Source organism: Pholcus phalangioides, unplaced genomic scaffold, assembly GCF_987345545.1.
Source record: "Pholcus phalangioides strain wild (caught in Gottingen) unplaced genomic scaffold, Ppha-v1.0 ptg000022l_1, whole genome shotgun sequence".
In the NCBI taxonomy this organism is placed as follows: Eukaryota; Metazoa; Arthropoda; class Arachnida; order Araneae; family Pholcidae; genus Pholcus; species Pholcus phalangioides.
Window position 1 is genome coordinate 30068662 of NW_028301615.1, and position 20485 is coordinate 30089146.

Below are 20485 nucleotides of genomic sequence, written 5' to 3' on the forward strand. Positions count from 1 at the left end.
TGACCGGCCGGGCCTTTCACTCACGGAAATGAAATCAACCGGGCCGCTGGCTTTCAAAGGTTGGAGAACCACTGCCATAGGCTACTTTAAAAGTTCATCAGAGCTGGGCAAATGCTGGAAATGGGGGAAAAAACTGTCACAACAATGGTTTCTCTGCCTCAACAATCACTTTTGGAATGCGCATTTAGTTACCATGGTTCCCTAACAATGCGTTTCAGACATGCATATGCCTTTGCACAATGTGTTGCCAGTAGTCTGGCTTCTTCAGTGCTGCCAGTATTATGTATAATAGTTTGTTCCTTTTTAATGGTTTGTCACTCTTTCAATCCTGATTGAAGAAAACCCGGGCATTGCCGGGTATTTTTGCTAGTAAGCTTATAAATAAAATTTAATAAAATTTCACAATTTTTTTAATAATTGTTTTAACACAAATATATGAAACAAAATTTGAAAAGAAATTCACAATTTTTGTATAAATCCAATTGTTTTAATACAAAGTCACAAAACAAAATTTATCGTTAATAAATTGATAGTTAATGTGATTATAATAAATACTGGATTCAATTTCAAAGTTTTTTAATTTATCAAGTTGCTTGACCACAAAATTCGATGAATAATTTTCATTTTCACGATTTCTGTAGAAAATAATTATTTTAATACAAATTTTATAAAACAAAATTAGAAAATTAATTCATTTTCGATTTCTCAATTTTTTTTATAATCAAAATTAGATAATTTATCCAGATGATTAATTAATTTATACAAATACAAATACAAATACAACGCCACAACAGGCAAATTGCCCAACGACGTGGCTGACTTAAGAACATCATGGATCCCCGAGCCATTTTTTGGAGGCCCTACCTACTACTGCTACACCACACATGCACCCCCCCCCCCCCCGCGGAACCCCCCAACGAGCCGGTACATGCGGGAATGTGCGTGTACGTGTAGTGCAACCTGACGTAAAGTCTGTTTTTGTGTAATGCTTGTTATGTGTAGTACTGTCATCTGCCCCCAGTTTTTCTAACTATGAGTGAAGTGTTATGGTTGAATGATTTAGCGTTGTAGGACTGTTGCTCTCTGTGGCGAGACTTTTTAACGGGGAGATCGGCTCGCATTTGCGCCTTGAAGTTGGGAACCACAGAAAACCAACTTCAGCCGACCACCACTGTGGGGTTCGAACCCGGATCCTCGCATCACGAGTCCGGCACTATAAAAAAAGTGCGATTACTTGGAGGTGGGTGGATTTGAACCCATGTACCCTGAATTCTTCCCATCTCTAACCCTGTATCTTACCAACCCACCACTACAGCACTTAAATGAGATAATTAAACAAAATTATATAATTTATGTTCAGTTTTACACAATTCTGTATTAATCAATTATTTCAAAAAAATTTCAAAAAGAAATTCATAGTTTTTACAATTTTAAAAAAATAATGAAATAAATTTTTCTTGTCTGTGAATCGGCCCGCGGATGTTACGATGCGGTGCTGTAATCGTAATTATGACGTCACGATTACCCGATGACGTCACACAAAGATCGTCGATCCATAATGCACCTCTCTGATTTTTCTCCCTCTCTTGGCGCATTCGGTTTTGCGCCATCTTGGCAACCTCGTTCCCAGCAGATAATCCGGCGTAAATAGATATATATTCCTAAATATATATATATATATGTACAGTGTGTATGTATAGATGGCTGGCTGCAGCTGCGGCAGCCGCACACACACACACACACACACCGCTGTGCCGCCCACAATGGCGATAGTGATGATGATGATGCTCTAGAATAATATTTTCCAAATAATTGACGGGAGTATTATTTCCTTTACTATTGCCGATGATGTAACAGCTACCTCCCCCGCGACCGTACATTCTCCAGATTTTGAACGGGACGAGTATACTCGGTTGCCGTGTAATCTCCAACCCGTGTACAGACATGTACATGACCATCATCATCATCAACATCTCGAAGACGTCGTCCATGAACCTGCTGTTACCTGACCGGTGACTTGATATTCCGATTTCACGTAATTACGACGTCTTTTTCCTTCCCATCAAAGGGGTAAGTTCGGTTTTTAAATTTGCATAATTTTCACTATAATTTCCGTAAATTATTATGTTCAAATATAATATTAAAATTTATTTGATATTTCTTCTTTTTTTTTAAATTTCTCTGCAAAAATTAATGTGTCGTGTGATAAATAAATTTGCGAGAAATTTTCAAAGGAATTTATGGGAAAATTTATTCTCTGTATTTCTTATTTCGTGAAATTTTGAAATTACCTGCAGCCACGCCCCAATTTTCTTGCCGATAATTTTTTTTTATTTTTTTGCATAATTACGGGTATAATCTTTTTGTAAAAGTAATGACGGGTGTAATGTTTTGTGTAATTACGAGCGTCATTTTTATTTATAAATTTTGTAGTAATTTTCAATTAATTTCATATATTAAAAGAAATACACGATATATTAGACGCGAATTATTCTTGAATTATTTTGGAGGTGTATTTTCGGATAAAAGTGATTAATTAAATTATCACTAAATTAATACAATTATCTATTTATTGTATATTCTCAATGATTTATGAAGAAATAATTCTATCAATTATCATATTGTATTTTTATCACACTCGGATATAGTAAAATCAAGAAATTTTACTGTCAAAATTGATAATAATTTAAGAGGAAAATTAATTATCAAATTAAACACTAAATTAAATAATTAATTTAGTGTTAATTAAATTACACAATGATCTATTACCTATAGTTATAATAATTATCTGCAGTTAGTGTCAGTGAATTTTATATATCAAAAAATATATACAATGAATTCAGCAAATTATTCTTGATCTATTTTGGAGGCGCATTTTCAAAAAAAAAATACATCAAATTATCACTAATTTACATAATGAAACTTTAATTTAATTAATACAGTCGAATCCCGTACTAACGAACTCCAAGAGATTGGAGAAATCACTTCGTTATAAAGGAACTTCAGGTTGTTTGCATTGTTCCTATGTAAACTTATTTGAGGGATTAGAAAAGTGTTCGTTAAAACGAGATTTTCGCTATAACGGTATTCTTTAAAACGGGATTCGACTGTAGTACAATAGTAAAATTATATATTTATTGCATATTTTGTGATATTCTTCTTTCAATATTATCATATAGTAATTCATCATATATTTTTTCAAACCCGGATATAGTTTAATGTGAGCAAATTAGTAAACCTCAGCTTCAGAGAACATTATCAAAATTAGTTATCACATTTCAATTAATTAATAACTTATTGCCCACATTACGTTTTAGTGCAGCGATTATTAATTATATATTATAAATTATATATATACGGTATTTCTTTTTTTTTTTCTCAATTTTTTAAAAAGTTTTTTCAATGTTGCAATTATCATTTTGAACTGTAATTTAAGATGATTTGGATTGCGATATATATTCAGAGATACAATAGTACAGAGATAAGCAGGGTTGCAACTGGGGATTATGCGACCCTATGTGTATGTAAGGCCGCATATTTCTGCAGCTTTGAGGCTCGAACATCAACTTATATTTTTTTTAACTATAGATTACAATAAAATTAATTTGAGAAGGCATGCAAAAAACTACGTGAAGGATAGCGGTTCTTAACTAGGGGTTCCTGGACTTCTTAGAGAGGTTTATATAATTTTTCTGTTTCTTCCCATCCTTCTTTTTCCACGTTATCAGGAATGTCGCTTCGTGTTTCAGATTACTTGCAGATCTGTACACAAAATTTAGGATTTTCGTATGAAATAAAAACGTTCAAATTAATCGTAAATTCGGTGCTTTATCTCCGTCTATGGGCTTGCAAGATAACGGACCGTAAGTCAGGATTAAAATCATGGCCCCCCACGTCCTGAAGCAGGGCCCCTAGGCTGGGATCCTTTACGGACCCTTCGGTCAGACTTTCCACGGGCCCTTTTATAGTTAATTTACAGCGTGAAAAATAAAAAAATGATGAGAATTGTTCCGGGCCTCAGGGATAGAGCCCTGTCATCCCTGCCCATGGGGGGGGGGGGCATGATTAAAATACACATAGGTAGTCCGTCGCTTATCCGACCCATATGTCTCGAGCATATGGGACGTATACCGGAGGCCTCTATATACCTCTCCTTCTAGAAGAGGTTTCTGAGGGTTAGTGATCTCGGATGAGAAAATAATGAGAACTTTTTATTTTTACATCATGATGTGCTGGATAGTATTCTGTGGAGGCCTTCATCTTATTTGGGAAGTTGGTCCTTGGGCCTCCTCGTATTGAAAACACAGAAGGTTAAGAACCCCTGGTCTAGGTGTTTATGAATAATACAATATCAGATAATAACAATGTCTGTGCGTTTATGAATAAGGTTCAAGAGATCGTAGGTTAAATATGACAAGTCTGGAAATCGAATGAAATTTTAAACTTCGGCAAGCTTTTGAACTCAAAATGAAATACTTAATCAGTGTATTTTCGTGGTGCGTAAAGTTATTGGAAGTATTGAGAGGGCTCAGAATTTGTAGGGGATGGGAACTTCAAACTTAATATTTCCATACATTAATATGGACAGGGGCGTCGGAAGTGTTTCGAACCCCTGGTGCTCGTCTTGAGCTTTATATTGGAAATTACGTTTTCTAAATCAATTCTGGGACCACTCAGGCTTGTGCCACAAAACACCGTGGGTGCTCGAGCATCCACAGCACCCCCGGCTCCGACGCCACTGACTATGTAGATGGTGGAAAAAATTGGAAAGTGGGAGAACCTCAGGCACATGGGACAGATACAAGTTTACGCTTATGTGTATTTTAATCCTGACACGATTCGTATTATTTTGTAGGCCCCTTGACGGCCTTGGAGATAAAACTCGGAATTTACGATTAATTTCAACGTTTTTACTTCGTACAAAAAAATCCTAAATTCCGTGTATAGACACTAGTAATCTGAAACGCAAAAAGCGTATTGACATTCCTGATAACATGAAAAAGAAGGAAGAAACAGAAACTGATATAGGCCGTTTTATCGATTATGTTGAGGCCCTTTCGAGGTATGCCTGAGGGTGAAACCTATTGTCGAGGGGGAGGAACGCGGATCCTTTGTGAGAACATTTTCTAATCGATGCGATTGTTATTTATATATAAGTAGATAACATTCAATTCCCTTTTATGATTATATTTTGGTCTCTTTTTTTATGGTTTTGATACACCCAAAATATTTCTTAGACCGCGATTACACTGTAAAAGTTTGACAGTAATCCACAGATGACAAAAGATCTTTCACAAAACTTGAAAAAAAAAAACAATAAGCCTATTGGTTGCACTCGTTCGAATGTAACCGATACGCTTATTGGTTGCAATTTTGAAGTTTCATAAAAGAACTTTTCTAAAAATTTTATAATCTAATGCCGGCCTTATATACATTAAAAAAATGCTCCACAAGATTTCTTGATTTAAAAATTCAATGGAAGATTTATTTTGATAAATAGTTTAAAGTCACAATAGACCAATGTCAGTCAGAATGGTGCTTATAGCTCGTAGTATATTATTGAATTTTCAGTATTGTTTGAGACCGGCATTGCACCATAAAAGTCTTAGGCCGGGATTACACTATAAATATTCTTTTATAAAACTTGAAAAATATAACGAATAAACTGATTCGAGCAAATGCAACCGACCAGTTTATTGATAGCAGTTTGCAAGTTTTATAAAAGCACTTTTATCAAATTTGAAAAATGCTACCAATAAGATTATTAGTTGAATTTTCTGAATTTAGTTGAATGTAACCAATAAGATTATTGATTACATTCAAGAGCCAACGATGATTGGAAAAACTCTATTTAGCGATACTGTACAAGAGTGCAGCATGTGCATACGTTAAGTTTCACAACAAGTTCTCAAATTTCTTATCCACAGTCATGCACAATTTTTTTTTTTTTTTTTTTTTTTTGTGATTCTGTTCTGTTTTTGTGTTTTCTACCTCCCCTAAAAGCTTGTACGTTGAGTTTTTAATCGAGCTGCATACTTAAATTTTAAAACACAACATACAGTCGAACTTCATTACAACGACATCAATTGTAACGATTCCTCGGCTACAGAGCCAATAATTTGTTCTCCCGGTTGATTTCGGCTATAGAGAACAATTTTAAGGAGCTTTGCTTATAACGCCAATAAAAAAATGAAACGACCTTGGATATAACGACACAACATTCGTTGCTTTTGTATACGTTTTTATGCGTTTTCCCAATAAAATAAAACAAAAATTGTTCGAAAAAAATTCGAATTTCCAAACAAATATGCTAGCGATACCGAACAATGATGAAGAAAAGATTTATTACATGTGATAACGCCCTGATAGTCTGCAAAGTTACACGCAAATGGTTCATTCCTGTTTTTTTCCTTGTAATTTTTACCTTCTTTACTTTTTGTACTAAGAATGTCTTGAAGATAACTTGCATCATATTTAGAAATTTTTATAACTATGTGCATATGATTTTATTTAAGTATGAATAATCAATCGCTAATATATGCGCCGTGTTTATTATTTTCCTACAAAAATACATTTGAAGTGTAAAAATGATAAGCACTGCAAGTGCCAAAAAATTCAAACACTGTTTTTCACGTTAAAGTGTCAAATAAGCAATGCTTTATAGTGTTGTCAACGTGAGAAGTGCCTGGTAGCCCTCTAAGTTGTTCAAAAAGTCTCAAATGTGAACTTTCCTACGGGTTGTAAAAACAGTTTTTTGCGATTTCCCAAAATACTTTCAATTTTTACTTACTTTTACCCTTCATTTTAATTTACTGCAGATTTGCTGCAGCGCTTCATTTCCCACAATGGGGTGTTTATGAGCAATAATTGTTAATATTTTTCTGACAATTTGCAACATTTTTGGCAAGAGTTAGCGATGTACCTTGTTAATGATCCCATTTTCCTCAATAAAATATGGTTACCTGAATGATAAATGGAATTTCAATTTCATGTGTAGTATTTGTATTGCATTCGATTATATTTGCATATATTTGAAAAGGTCTTGAAAACGTCAACATCGGTCGTAACGACAACTCGGTTATATCTACAAACTTTCGTGGAATCTTCGATGTCGTTATAACCGAGTTTGGCTGTATTATTGCCAGTATCAGTTCAGATGACAGCACAAGTTGGAAACGCATTATGCGTCAATGAATAAAAGCTATTTTTAAGTTGTGTCGGAAGTTCGGGTACGATAAGTAGAGTTTTCCCATGAAGTGTTTCAAAGAGTTGTTATAAATTTCATCACGAAATTATTGGAAAACCTGGAAAAATATTTAAAAATTATGGAATTGTTTCAAGTTCCCACGTTGTATTGTTTTGGAATAATCACTAAATGTTTTTTTAAGTATTTTTCCCCCAAATTGAACCTTTGTGTATGATTATAATACTCCAAAAATGATTGTTCCTGAAAGGTTGTCTTGAAACAACATTTTTCAGAATATTACACAATTTTTTCCTCGAAACAATGTCATTTAAAATTATATCTCCCCCACTGCTCACGTTTTATTTTTCGACATAAAAACCGCGTGAGAAACGTGAATACTTGTGAATTGACGTTATTATCCGTGGAAAAAAATTCACAATGAAAATGGTTTAATGGTTGCCGATTTGTCAGACCCGTTATTATGTTTTCTTTAAGGTAAAAAAAAAACAACTACAACATCATGCTGAGATATTTCTCAACATCATGCGTTATTTCCCGCTCGTTCGATCGGATAAACAGAGCGGCTCTGATTGGTTTTTCACAACTTCGGGAATTATTCTAAAGGAAATAATCACACGCGCATACGGTGTATGAGAATAATGAAAGGAGTAACGAACCGAGAACGAAGTTTAGAACCAATCATTTAAATATCGAAGAAGAATTATTTAATAGACTTTTTTTTTTCTGGTTGTGTGTGCCGTACTGTTTATCTAATCTCTCAGATTTACGTGGGCTTCTTGAAACTATGTACTATTAGGAATTGTTCGTGAATGGACGTATTGTATCACTTGTTACTGACGTCATTATGGGACCTTGACCGGTAAGAAATTAAATATTGGATCCCGATCTATTTTTGATATTTCTGACATTGAGTTCTTTTAAGGGTTTCCCATCGATTTTGTTCTTTTTTGTTCCTCCCATATTTGAAGCCGTTGCAGTGCTCGGAAATGATAAATTCAGCTATCGTGAGTCATTTTCTTAATTTATTTCTAGCTGGGAATGAGAATAATATGCAGCTTTGTGGATGTAGAATCTAACTTCGCTGGTATTTTGGGATTGTTGGTCATAAAAATGCCTGTCATTATCTTATATATAAATGTGAAAGTATGTCTGTCTGTTCTTTATACAAATCTAAAATTTTAGACCAATCGTCGCCAAATTTGTTTACCAAGCAGGACCGGGATTGAACCGTAGGCTACTTTAAAAGTTCGTCAGAGCTGGGCAAATGCCCGAAATGGGCGGAAAACCGTCGGGCAACAATGGTTCCTGGGCCCCCAACAGTCACTTTCTTCGGAATGTTTACTTTGGTTACCGTGGTTCCTCAACAATGCGTTTCCGACATGCATATGTCTTTACAATGGTTTGTCACATCTTTAATGCTGCCAGTATGATAGTTTATTCCTTTATAGTGGTTTATCACTTTTTCAGTCATCCTATTAATAGAAGAAAACATGGGCAGCGCCGGGTATAATAACTAGCCGCATCATAAAAATGTCTGCATCTGAAGGTTTTGTGTGTTACGGTAAATGTGATAAACATCATGCATAATCGGGGCGGCGGAAGTGTTTCGAACCTGTGGGTGCTCGTTTCGGGTTTCATGTAGGAAATTTCGATTTATGAATCCATTCTGAGGGTGCTTGCTGCGTGGACCCATTCTAAAAATTTCCTTGGGTGCTTGAGTGCCCACAGCAACCCCGGTTCCGAGGACACTATGCGTAATACGAAGGTTTTTAACAGCAGCCCGATGCGAAGATATATTTAGGAAAGAGAGAAAATTTAACTGTGCCCTTGCGCGGGGAAATGAACCCAAGCCCTAGACCACTAGACTACAAAGGCAACATATATCTCAATCTGCCTGAAAAGGAATGAAATCTGATTTAACGAATTTTTCCGAACATTCCCGAAAGAAACTCCTATTTGACCAATTCTGGAATCGGACCTCGATATAACGAACTCCTGTTTAACAAATTTTACTATTGCACACCGATATATTTTCTCTCATTTAAAAAAGTTTACGACCATACCCCGATATAATGAACTCCTATTTAGCAAGTTCTACGATCGCATATCAATATAACGAACTCTCATTTGATTAATTATGATTTAACGGATTGTTATAAGTTTGTGAGTGCGTGTGCGCGCACATACACAATCCTACCCCAATATAAAAAATCTCCTATTTCTTGAATTCTACAATTGAACCTCGATATAAAAAACCGATATTACACAAATTATACAACTGTACCTCGATATTACGTATCGTTTTATCAAACTAATTCTTTGAAATTAATTTATATATATATATATTAGAGCATTTATCAAATTTGTGAACGACATTTGGGTATTATGCATAATCGCCGATAAAAGCTATAATCTTTTAGTATTTATCAAATTTACCTACGAGGGACGCTTGGATATTATTCATAAACGCCGGTGAAAGTGATAAATTTATCAAACTCACGGAGACGATTGGCAATTGTGCATTATAAACTGTTAATTATGCATAGCAACCGATTTTTCACATTTACCTTAATATATGCACTACATTCAATGGTATTTGCTCAGGCTTACTTATATCTTTCAAATTCCTCAGGAAATACAATAGTGGACCACGGAAAGACGCCCTCTGACCTTGTATGACCTTCATGGCGAAAAGAGAGGGTTCATTCTTTAGTAGGGAGAAATGGGGGGAGGGGAATAAACATCCTCAAGGTTTGTTGCTAGGGTCCTTCCCTCCTCATTTTTCCTTACTTAAGAATGAACCTTCTATTTCATATTACGAAGGGCATACAAGGTCAGAGGCCATGTTTCTGTGGTCACACTATATCTGTCATTTGACACGGACTTTTTAAACCTCAGAAATGGTCGCTGGGGTCTACAGCTCATGAAACGCCATATGGGCTATGCAAAATTTCAAGAATAAGAAGTCATTCTTTTTATATTATCAACAGAAGGTAACCGAGTCGCTCTCCGTCGAGGAAGAATCGGGTGTCCCACAGCTGTCATTTCATCGCCAAGCTTATTTTAAAAACTGTATTACCTTTTTCGAAGTCCTTGCAGTGTCGTATTTACGGGGCGGGGGCAGCTAAGAGGGATATAGCCCTGGGCGGCAAAGTTCAGAGGGAAGGCAGATTTGGGGAATGGGTTGCCGAGAAAGTTAGTAGGATGGGAGAAGGGAAGCGAAATTTTTGTATAACCCTGAACAAATCTGCTTCTGCTCAGCAGTATGTGACTAGGGAGTGACCAAACCAAAACAATGTGCAAGCACGTGAGTGAGTAAAAGAGTGACTTCGAGCATGATCAAGCATGTGAATGACAAAACGAATGACTTACAGAGCAAGTCAGTCAGTGAGTGACCTAGAGCGCGTGCAAGTAGAGCGTGTGTGAGTGACCAGAACAGTGTGCAAGCATGTGAACAGTGGCGCCGACGTAAAGAAATCATTGGGGGGGGGGGAAATCGCCATTCGTCCCATATATATAGGACACAAGCCCATACGCAGAAGGCAGAATGGTGCATTCCATTGTATATTCATGATTTTTTTTTTTTTTTGCTGGGGGGGGGGGGGGAGAGTCAGCCCACCTCATAAAATTGGGGAGGGCTCAAATGGCCTCAGTCACCAGGTTCCGGCGTCTATGCATGTGAGTGAGTAACCAAAACAGTGTTCAAGCATATGAACGACCAAAACAGTGTTCAAGCATATGAGTGACCAAAACAGTGTTCAAGCATATGAACGACCAAAAGAGTGTGAGCATGTGAATGACTAAATGAGTGACTTTAGAGACCAATGTGTATTTGCAGGAGTAGGGGGGGGGGGGTCAAGCAGGTTATAGTAGTAAAGGGTGGCAAGTTCAAGGTAAGAGTAGTCAACAAAAATAGACTAAAATGGGAGAAGGGCGGCAAAAATTTCGTGTAGCCCACAGGCGGCAAAACCATAAATGTGTCTCTGAGCCCTTGCAGTATGAAAAATTTCGCTGCCATGAGGCGTTTCCTTAATGTCATTTTCATATGATAATAACATTACCTTATGGATGTGGAAAAATAGCTTGGCTGACCTTTAAATTAGTTGAACCAGAAATTTATGGGATACATTTACTGGTGCTGCCTTATATCTTTCAGATTCAGGAATTAGTATGGTAGTGAAATTGATTTTGGGACTTTTGTGTACGCGATTCTGTGCGGTGAGATTTTCACAACGGGAAAAACCAGCTTCTATTAACTTCTCGAAGGGATTTTTCACTTCATGGAACCATCACCGAAATAGTCAGTGGGCTCGATCTGCAACCTACAGCCTATATTTCAAGAAGTCATTCTTATTACAATAACAATAGAAGTTGACCTATAAGTCACAACTTATAGTCATTTAAAAATGGAAGAATCAGGTGTCCCAGAGCCATATCTCCTCTCACGATAACCTTCGTCATCATCAAGTTCGTGTATGAATAGATCTGATGACATTCTTCAATCACCGATTTTGATCCAGATCTGATTTTCATGTTCCTGATATTGGTTATCTGTTATAGGTTTGCAATTCCCCCTCCCCCCTCTATCCGGATTTCCTTGTTCGAAGCCATTGAAATGCTCGGAAATGATATATTTAGATATGATGAGCTATTTCTAATGTATTATTTATATGATATATAATAATATATGATTATAATGTATTCATTCTTAATGCATTTTCTGCCGAGAACGAGAATGTGTAGCGTCATGGATGTGAAAACTATCTTGGCTGACCTTTAAATTATTATACCATAGTTGTTGAATCTTAGCAATGCCTATATCTAGAGCGGTATTTGATACATTTCATGGTAGTTGCTACCTTATCTTCATGAACCTAATTCGTGAGGGAATCTAGCGAAATGAATTTTGGAAATTTTGTGTCTGCCATTGGCACGGATTTCTTCAACGGGAAAACCGACTCCCATTCACTTTTTCACTTGGAAAAACCACAAAGAGGTAGTCACTAAGATCGATCTCTAGCCTACAGCTCGTAAAATACCGCATGGTATATCCTTCTCACTAAGGGCTGGGTAAATCTTCAAAAACCCAAATGTCCAGTCGGACACGTAGCATGAAATAATAGATATCCGAATCGATATTTTTTACATTTCTGAAAAATATTATCACTGAATTTACTTACCATAATTCATATTTTTTTTTTACAAATCGAAACTTTGAAAGAAATGCGGAAATTCAAAAGAATGTGGCGACCAATTAAAAGTCTATAAAATTAGTCAAACCACTAATTATAATTTTCCTCGCTGTTGACGTCGGAAAAGAAGTCACCAAGTTACAATGCACCTCGCTCATAAAATCTTAGCCGATTTACGGTACGAGACAGGACGGCAGATGCGGGACTGGTGTAGGGTGGCCAGATTATGCTACTGAGGAACCGACCACAAATCTCAATTCAATATAGGCCTGAAGGGCATTTGCTCCTCACTTGGGGTCACGTTCTTGGAGCTTCCCGCATTTACCGATAGGTGGCTTCGTTCGGATGGGATCCATCTAAATAAGAGAGGGGTCTGGGAGGTTTACGATAGTCTTAGGTCAGGTTTTTTACTCCCAGACCACGTAGTCGGGAATGCGGGTTAGTTAATGATAATCACAACAGTACTGACGGAAAATTACCCACCTCTGACTTGGATGGCTTCTCGATTGACACTAAATCACCGGGCAAATTAAAATGTGTGTTAATAAATGCCAGGAGCTTGGGTAATAAGAAAGATTTTTTAGAAACTATGATAGTTGTGGAGGGCTTGGATCTTATAGCCATTACAGAATCTTGGGCAAAGGATGGGGATGAATCTTTCTTACACATCTCAGGATACGATACTTTTTTGAGAAATAGATCTGATAGGAAAGGGGGTGGAGTGTTGATATACGTGAAATCCTGTTTCAAGGCTAGAGAGTGTAACGTGCAGAGAAGTGATATTGAAACCATATGGGTTGAACTTGAGAGCAAAAGACGTAATAAGCTTATTGTTGGGGTTTGTTACATTCCACCGAATAGGGATCAAAACTATATCGCCAAAATGCATGATGAAATTTCCTACATGTGTAAGCGAAAGAGGGTTCTCATACTAGGGGATTTCAATTACCCGGGTATTGATTGGGAGAACCTTTCATCTGGAAATCGGTATGAAAGAGACTTTCTTAAGTTGGTGCTCGAAAATTTTTTGTATCAGCATGTATCAGAAGCCACTAGGGGTACTGCTATTTTGGATTTAGTTCTTACTAGTTCTGAGGATCTAGTTGAACATGTTTCGGTGGGGGAAGAGTTTTCTTCCAGTGATCATCGTATCGTCAGATTTCACTGTAACTTTTCCTCGGGTAAGGTTGATAACAAAAGACTGGTTCCTTGTTTTCGGAGAACTAACTTTGATGTTTTGCGAAGAAGGTTAGCGGAAGTTTTCAAAGACCGGTTGGAATCAGTAGGGGTGGTAAGTCAATGGGAAGAATTTAGTACGAAGCTGTCCTCTGTTTTGCACGACGTCATACCCTTTGTTCGAAAAAAGCGTGTTTGTGCATCACACCCTCTATGGTTCACGGATAGCGTGCGGAACCTTTATCTTGAAAAGAAAAGAGCATTCAGAGAGTATAAAAGTGGACGTGGTGACCTATCATTGTTTACTGATAAAAGAAGACTGTTGAAGAAAGCGATAAGGGATAGCAAAAAGGAAGTTGAATCTAGGTTGGCAGATAACATTGGCTCTGACCCAAAATCATTTTTTCGATACGTCAATAATGGATGTAAGGGGACAGTTGGCCCCCTCTCGATAGGAGGCTCTAAGGTAGAGAGCAATGTAGGCATGTGTAGTGCTTTCAATGACTTTTTCGCGTCTGTTTTTAATGGAGATAATGATATTCGATATACGGGTGTTGCATGGGGTAATAAAACCCTCAACGATATTCAAGTAGAAGACGTGGAGGTCCTAAATCTTCTAAGAAATGTATGTGCAAGCAAAGCACCAGGACCAGATGATATCTATCCCAGGGTTCTCAGGGAAGGTGCTAATGAATTGTTGGGGCCAGTCGCACAGATATTCAGGAGTAGTGTTGCTGAGGGTATCGTCCCGAGAGATTGGAAACTGGCTAACGTTGTTCCGATATTTAAGAAGGGTAGTAGAGAAGTGGTGTCTAATTATCGTCCAGTGAGTTTGACGAGCTCCCTCTCGAAAATTTTGGAAATTATCATCAAAAGGCAGTTTGTGAAGTGGATAGACGAGAATAATGTATTGTCGGATAATCAGCATGGGTTCAGGAAGGGGAAGTCATGTGTAACTAACCTCCTTTGCTTCTATGATTACGTGACTAAGGCTTTGGGTAAGAGCAAAAATGTCGACGTTGTTTACCTTGATTTCCAGAAGGCATTCGATCGGGTCCAACATGGCAAACTCTTGAAGCGTTTACACGAGATTGGAATAGGGGGCAACTTGCTGAATTGGATAGAATCGTGGTTAAGAGATAGGTCGCAACGAGTTATGGTGAACGGGGAATTCTCTGGTTGGACAGACGTCACAAGTGGGGTTCCTCAGGGAAGTGTCCTTGGCCCCATACTTTTTTCACTTTTTATCGACAAACTCGATCAGGGTATCGATGGAATTACTAGCAAATTCGCAGATGATGTGAAGCTAATGGGGGTAATCGGGAATGAAAGCGATAGGGAGTTGCTCCAGACCAACTTAAACAAGATTGCAGCATGGGCAAATGAATGGGGCATGACGTTTAGCGTAGATAAGTGCATGGTCGCTCATTTTGGTTCGAACAACCCATGGTTATCTTACGAGTTGAATGGTGTCACTATCCCGGATGCAACTAGAGTCACCGATTTGGGAATTCTCATTGACGAGCGACTTAAGTTTTCTGAACATTGTTCAGCGGTTGTCAAAAAATCGAATAGAATGCTTGGTCTCATTTTCAAAAAGGTCTCTTCGCGTTCTCCTAAAGTCATTCTTCCGCTTTTTCGAGGCTTAGTTCGTCCTGGACTGGAGTATGCTGTAAGGTTTTGGAGACCATAGACTTGGTTGAAGGGGTGCAGAGAAGAGCTACGCGTGTCCTTATTGGCACACAGGGCTTGAGTTATGAAGAGAGACTTCAGTTTTTGAATATGTTTACATTGGATGAACGCAGGTGTCGAGGAGATATGATCGAAGTGTTCAAAATTTTCAATGGGATGGATAGGATGGACCATGAACTTTTAGTACACCGCCAATCAACTGCTTTTACAAGGGGACACCAGTATCGATTGGTGAGGGACAATGCAAGGTTATGGTGTCGCAGGGAATTTTTCTCTAATAGGGTTGTTAATAAATGGAATAGCTTACTCCCGGAGGTAGTAAATTGTAACACTATTGACACGTTTAAAAAGAAATACGATAAACATGTTGGGGTAAATCGAGAAGCTATCCATTCTTAGAATAAGACAACCATAAGTATTCTTTATGGGCATTGTATAATATTTTATCATGTGTATATATTGTTTGTAATTTGTGTTAATTGCATTTTTAATGGGGTTGCTGTATTTTTGAAACATATGACATCCATATTTTTATGGGCATCTTTTTATCAGCCACCTCGTTGGGCATTTTGCCTGTTGTGGCGTTGTATTTGTATTTGTATTTGTATAAAAACCTGAAAAACACTGAAAAAAAATAGAGGGGGGACTCGACGAGAGCCGAGAGGGGGTCTGGGGGTGCCCTCAAGAGAGGACACCCTAGACCATTGGTTCTCAATCTTTGGAAGCCCACGGCCCGGTTGATTTCTTTTATGTGAGTGGAAGGCTAGGTCATACGCACTCCCAATGGGGGGGGGGGTATAAATGGGTAAAAATAAATCAGTGAGCTATTCATGGCCCGGTTTGACTGATGTCAGGGCCCGGTATTGGGCCGCGGCCTGTCGGTTGAGAAACACTGCCCTAGATCACTCTCTCCCTCTCGTGGGCGGGACTCGAAGAAAGCCGAAGATGAGGGCTTTGGGTGCAGGACACCCCCACCCCATTCCGCTCGAGAAGCCAAGGTAAATCCAGGGACATCTTGAAAAAAAAAAAATTCAGAAATCATAACAGTAATAGGACAAATATTTGGCTACTATTTGGCCTATTCGGAACTTTTGTCGAATATTCAATTCGGCCGAATAATGCTCAGGTATCCGGCCGAATATATCTGTATAAATCTATATACATGAAACTAATTTTTAAAATTATATTAATTGGAATTTTTCCAATTAATATAATTATATCAATTATGTCAATTGTATATATTGTGTGGTGTACATGGAAGTTGAGCTACTGAAAAAGGTAAAATGGACGAAGAATATCTAGAGAAGAAAAAAAGAAAGTGAGTCGTAAAAAAAAAAAATTGTATGATGCATTACAGTTGAGAGTAAATAATTGTTGAAATTTCCTTAATTAGATGTAAATTTGGTAAATTGAAAAAAAAAAAGATTCTGTAAGTAATATTAAAATGCAGTACAAATCATCATTAAATTTGATTGTCAGTATCATGGCAATAGAAATCTTTCATTTACCCCAGGTCTTTTAAATATTTATTCAAATAATTAATTGCACAATTAAAATTCAATGCCAATCATTTGAAATTACCAATAGTTTTATTTTACATTGAAGCAGCAATTTTATTTGTAATTGTGATGAATTTTAAGGAAATTGATATTCGGCTGCCGAATATCCGGTTATTCGGTCAAATCACTATCCGTCCCATCCCTAGTTTACAAGAGTTTACAGCACATACGGGCGAAAAATAACGAAATCCGGCATGTCTGGCCATTCTATATTACATAAAAAATAAACTATGATACTAATAATGTAGTGGAAAACATATCAATCGGTATTCTGATGCACATAATTTACACCGGTACGAAGCATAAAATGAATAATATATTATATAATAGAACTTTTTTTTTTTGATGGTGCATTATTGGTTTGAAATCAGTAACTTTTTAAAATTATAACAAATAGTTTACTTTTTATTTAACAGGTATCAGTATGAATCCTATGTTATTTTAATGGGTATTTTTTTTTGTCGATATTTTTGTATACAAGAGAAATGCTGCATATTTTCCATAATGTCAGAATGACTAGCAGAATTTTTATACTTTACGGACACTTTACATACTGTATAACTGGGTCATTCATAGTACATAGTTTTTGGGGTTTTTTTTTAGAAAAATATATTTTCCAGTTCTTATGCAAACTAAAAATATTTTTCTATTCTTCCATGAATATCATTAGGATATACTGTTTCGCTAGAAGTGGGGTTTTCCATTTTCCAGAACAGCCCAGCTGCAGTATATGGAGGGGGGCCCATGACCAACCACACCGGGCTGCTAAATATTAAAATTGTGAAAGTAGATCAAAATACGTTGACTACTGCATCATGGCTGCCAAAGAAAGCATTTCTGTGGAACTGCATTCGTGTTAGTTGCAGCAGCATCTATAAACAAATATTCAAAAGAAAACGGGAATGTTAAAATTTTTTTCCCCCATGTTCCCGCGTCGTCAAAATTTTTACATATCCCGGGCATGTCGGGCCATAGATTTGTTCAGTTCTTGTTACCGACAGGAGTTGGCCTAGTTGTTCGAAAGCTGAAGTATTAAGAGTTCCACAGCCGTCGTTTTTCGATGACTTTTTGTCATCAGCATGTTTATCCATGTAGAAATTGCATTATCTTATGACATTCTTCAATCAACGACCTTAATCCAGATCTATTTTTGATATTCTTGATATCGGTTGTGTGGGAATGTATGCCACGGGACACTTTGATTGATCTGTCTGATTTGAATATGCCGCAGGCAACTTAGGTGGTACGTAAATGTGCCGCAAGTCAGGTGATCTGGAACTATGTCAGCTGTCATACAAGGGGTCTTTAAATATGCTTCGGATCACTTAAATTTACTGTAAATGTGCCGCAGACCGCTTAAGTGCTCCGACGCTGTACCGCAGGCCACTGAATGATCTATTGTTTGTTGCAGTTCACTTAACAGCCGTATTCACCGGCATGTTTTAAACTGTAGTCACAAGTTTTGGATAAGAGATCGACATAGATTGTTGAAAGCCTGAATTTAACCAATCCGTCTCAATCTCTTATCAAAAAATTGTGACTGTAGTTTAATCCAGCGGTTCTCAACCGGTGCTCCGTGGATCCCCAAGACCTCCGTGTGCACCTCCCAGGGGCTCCGCGGCGACTCGAAAAAAATAAAAATGAATTAGTAAATTTGATAGATAAGTAAATAAGAGGCCTACAAGGTGCTGCCATAAAAATTGTGCACAAAAAAAATGGCTCCTCGAGTAAAACAAAGCTCCGCCATACAAATTATATACTGAAAAGGGCTCCGCGAGTCAAAATAGTTGAGAAAACCGCTGGTTTAAACCATGTCGGTGAGTACCTCCCTTAACACCAACATGGTTTAAACTGTAGTCACAATTTTTGGGTAAGAGGTCAACGTAGATTGGTTAAAAACCTGAATTTAACCAATATCCGTGTCGATCTCATCAAAAAATTGTGTGACTACAGTTTAAACCATGTCGGTGAATACCGCCCTAATAAGAGATCTGAAACTGTGCCGCTCAGTTTATTTTTACAAAATTAGGTTGGAGATCGCAGGCCACGTCAAATGACTTCGACAGACACATTTGGCCAGCGGGCCACGGTTTGATCACGTATGTCATAAAACATCGCATAGGACATGCATATTTCAAGAATATGAAGTCATTTTTATCTAAATAAGTTGACTCAAACTCTCCGGAATGGAAGAATCGAGAATTCAAAAAGCCATCATCTTCACCCATGTATAAAAGTTGCATATTATCTAATAAAACCCAACGATTTTCTCCACGCTCGTCAAAAATAATTTTGAGAAAGTTCCAATCATCAAATTTAATTTCTCTCTCGTGAAAAATAAAGCGAACCCGAATTTTCTGCGAAGGAATTTTCTTGCCCATAAAAACAAAAAAAACTCTCATCGATCGATCCTTAACGCTTTACTGAGCGGGAAAATGATTCCGAATGGAATTCTTCAGATGTTTTTCCTGTCTAGTATACGATATAAAGAGATAGTTGCTATACGTAATTTATTTTTCTTTTGCGCTCGTCTATAATCTCGATATAACGTCGAGTTGAGAAAATGGTTCTGTCAACGACTTCTTTCTCTCTCTCTCTCTCTCAATATCTTTTACAGAGGCCTGAAAATTTCTAGACAACGGTTAATGTTAATGTCCGTGAAGAGATTAGAGTGAGAGAGAGAGAGAGAGAGACAGCGAAATGCTCGTTCTACCGAGCAAAGCGGTCACTGAACTCGTTATATGCTGAATGAATGGAAACACGTGCCTCGGACAGCAATTTACAGTATTATTATCTATCATCTCTATGGGTTTTTTTAATACTAAATCGAAATAATAAAAAAATAGGAACCTGTTCCATTGACCAGCACCTCGACAATTGCCGGAGAATAATAGGGTTTTTTTGTGGAAGATTCTCTCTTCCATCACGTCAAGGTCACTATTCAAAAGACATGAAAGGGTTAGTTCGAACGAGACAGACTGATAAAAGTCAATTATGTTGTGTTATCTGAACTAATTTTTTTGTGGATGTTGTTAGATAATACAAAATATTTGCCCCTTTTTTATTCCGGTCTCTACAGCAGCTAATTTCGTCGGCATGTCTTTTTGCATAGCCTCCGTTTTTCAGGAAAGTTTTCCACTCCGTTGAGTTATCGCACTGTTGGAAAACCCGCTTTGCACTTGAGAGGTAATATGTCATGAATCAGTATTATCTTTGAAGTAAGAATTAGATTTCATTTTTCTGTCCGGAAACCACGTGATGATCCAAGCTGAGTTACGTTGTAGGCGAATTCGTGAAACTTGTTTCCTTGAAGATTCGGCTTTAAATTGCTGCGTAAAATGTATCGTAAAAGCGATGAAATCTTCGGCCATCTTCACTAGCTATTTGAAAAGCATGATTTCAGAGTGTATAGTAAGCCGTATGATTAAAATCTCGTACCTATCAACAAGCCACTTTACCGCACACCAACTCCGGTCATATATATATTGCCATACGGCAATTTCCAACTAGTGGAGTTAGGTGGGAAATGAAGGCTCCATTCATCGGTGGTCGCCCCAGGCTCAGTAGGTAAAGAACTTGCTTCTGACGTTCTATGCCTGGATTCGAACATATGAACCTTGATGGTAACCTTCATAGTGGAAGACGAGCATCTTATCACT

At 37.4% G+C, this 20485-nt stretch overlaps 1 protein-coding gene across 1 annotated transcript in view; it reads left to right on the forward strand.

Moving 5' to 3' along the window:
• The first annotated feature begins 1579 nt into the window (after positions 1 to 1579).
• The window catches only part of LOC149070161 (tripartite motif-containing protein 2-like), a 68112-nt gene continuing 49206 nt past the window's right edge, over positions 1580 to 20485 (forward strand). The window contains exon 1 of the mRNA XM_089249665.1: positions 1580 to 2070. The gene's annotated coding sequence lies outside the window, so the exon portion shown is untranslated. The remainder of the gene's footprint in view (positions 2071 to 20485) is intronic.